Source organism: Oncorhynchus kisutch, unplaced genomic scaffold (genome assembly GCF_002021735.2).
Source record: "Oncorhynchus kisutch isolate 150728-3 unplaced genomic scaffold, Okis_V2 scaffold861, whole genome shotgun sequence".
Taxonomy (NCBI): domain Eukaryota; kingdom Metazoa; phylum Chordata; class Actinopteri; order Salmoniformes; family Salmonidae; genus Oncorhynchus; species Oncorhynchus kisutch.
Window position 1 is genome coordinate 112534 of NW_022262806.1, and position 2500 is coordinate 115033.

The 2500-nt window shown below is 41.1% G+C and overlaps 1 pseudogene across 1 annotated transcript in view; it reads left to right on the forward strand.

Moving 5' to 3' along the window:
* Nucleotides 1-2500, forward strand: part of LOC109884995 (fibrillin-1-like) — a 68158-nt pseudogene that overhangs the window by 55211 nt on the left and 10447 nt on the right. The window contains exons 19-20 of the transcript XR_004207768.1: nt 733-783; nt 2356-2481. The product of XR_004207768.1 is annotated as a fibrillin-1-like (transcript). The remainder of the gene's footprint in view (nt 1-732; nt 784-2355; nt 2482-2500) is intronic.

Sequence of the window (2500 nt, forward strand, 5' to 3'; positions counted from 1 at the left end):
TTAGAACCTGTACTGTAGCTAGGTGAGAATTATAACCTGTACTGTAGCTAGGTGAGAATTACAACCTGTACTGTAGCTAGGTGAGAATTACAACCTGTACTGTAGCTAGGTGAGAATTACAACCTGTACTGTAGCTAGGTGAGAATTACAACCTGTACTGTAGCTAGGTGAGGGTTAGAAACGGTACTGTAGCTAGGTGAGAATTATAACCTGTACTGTAGCTAGGTGAGAATTATAACCTGTACTGTAGCTAGGTGAGAATTATAACCTGTACTGTAGCTAGGTGAGAATTATAACCTGTACTGTAACTAGGTGAGAATTAGAATCTGTACTGTAGCTAGGTGAGAATTAGAATCTGTACTGTAACTAGGTGAGAATTAGAACCTGTACTGTAACTAGGTGAGAATTAGAACCTGTACTGTAGCTAGGTGAGGGTTAGAACCTATACTGTAGCTAGGTGAGAATTAGAACCTGTACTGTAACTAGGTGATAATTAGAACCTGTACTGTAGCTAGGTAGAATTACAACCTGTACTGTAGCTAGGAAGAATTACAACCTGTACTGTAGCTAGGCCTCTGTACCAAGTGTGAATGATCCTATAACTGGGTCCAGGAGTTTTTCCCGGTCAGGTCATGACCAGATCTATTACACATGAAAGCCTTTAGGTCAGGGTCTCACAGAATGTGGAGGTATTTTAATATGGCTTGTTCTCTCTTCCTCCTTCTCTTTCAGATCATTTCTGCACTAAGGGTTATGCTAGAGTCAGAGGGACCATCTGTGAAGGTAATGACACCTGGAGAAGGACTCCGACAAGACTCATCTTTCACTTAGCAAATACACATATACCCCCAAATCCAGTGTTGGATTTCAAAAACAGGTTATAATGCAGTTTTTTGCATTAATTGTTTGCGTTGGCATGTATCAAATGACGCTTTATTTACACAGCACATTTCAGACATTGAATGCAACACTGTTCTTCAAAAGACAAAACAAATAACAAACTATGAAAATAAAAACGGAAATATTTACTACACAGCAAACCTAAGAGGATAAAAAACTAAAGAATAACAATAAAAACTAAAAAGCACCCTAAGGAATAGCAAAGCTAAAAATGTGTGTTTTAAAAAGATGTCTACAGTTTCGGCTCTCCTCAGGTTCTCTGGCAGGCTAATCCAGAGGCTGGGGGATAATAACTAAATGCTGCCTCTCCATGCCTCTTGGTCCTAGGCTTTGGGTTAGTTAAAATGCTGCCTCTCCATGCCTCTTGGTCCTAGGCTTTGGGTTAGTTAAAATGCTGCCTCTCCATGCCTCTTGGTCCTAGGCTTTGGGTTAGTTAAAATGCTGCCTCTCCATGCCTCTTGGTCCTAGGCTTTGGGTTAGTTAAAATGCTGCCTCTCCATGCCTCTTGGTCCTAGGCTTTGGGATAGTTAAAAGGCCTCTGCCAAAGAACCTGAGGGACCTACTGGGTACATAACTTAAAAGCATGTCTGACATGTATTGGGGTGTACAATCGTGGATTGATTTATAAACCAATAGAAGAATCTTAAAATTGATTATATTACTCACAGGCAGCCAGTGCAGAGACCTTAAAACCGGTGTAATGTGTGTTCTCCATCTGGTCTTGGTCAGTACCCGTGCTGCAGCATTCTGTATGTTTTGCAGTTGACCAATGGCTTTCTTGGGTAGACCAGAAAGGAGAGCATTACAGTAGTCAAGTCTGCTTGTAATAAAAGCATGGATGAGTCTCTGTATCAGCCTGAGAGAGAAACGACGGCATCTTGGCAATGTTCCTCAGGTGGTATAAAGCTATTTTGGTCACATTCCCAGTGTGTGATTCGAAATTGAGTTCAGAATCTAAAATAACCCCTAGATTTTTTACCTGGTGTTTCTAATTGCCTTGTTGGATAAAGTATATTGAGCTCAAAACATTCATAAATGCAAAGGCCTTGGAGTCTCTTTGTCAACATGAATATTAAAATCACCCAACGCAATGAGTTTATCATAGTTCTCATGGACAATAAATAGTTCTGTTAGTTGACTTAACGTTGTATTATTCTGTTGTTGATAACAGGCTCTAGTATGTGTGTCTGTTGTGTTTCTAGTGCTGTGATGTTGTTAATGGAGTCTAGGTTGTGTGTTGTTAATGGAGTCTAGGTTGTGTGTTGTTAATGGAGTCTAGGTTGTGTGTTGTTAATGGAGTCTAGGTTGTGTGTCTGTTGTGTTTCTAGTGCTGTGTGTTGTTAATGGAGTCTAGGTTGTGTGTTGTTAATGGAGTCTAGGTTGTGTGTTGTTAATGGAGTCTAGGTTGTGTGTTGTTAATGGAGTCTAGGTTGTGTGTTCTCTCTCCACCTGTAGATGTTAATGAGTGTGAGGTGTTTCCGGGGGTGTGTATCAATGGGAAGTGTGTGAACACCGTGGGTTCCTTCATCTGCCAGTGTCCCTCTGGGATGACCGTCGACGCCACCGGACGAACATGTATAGGTGGGTACTGTAGTCCACA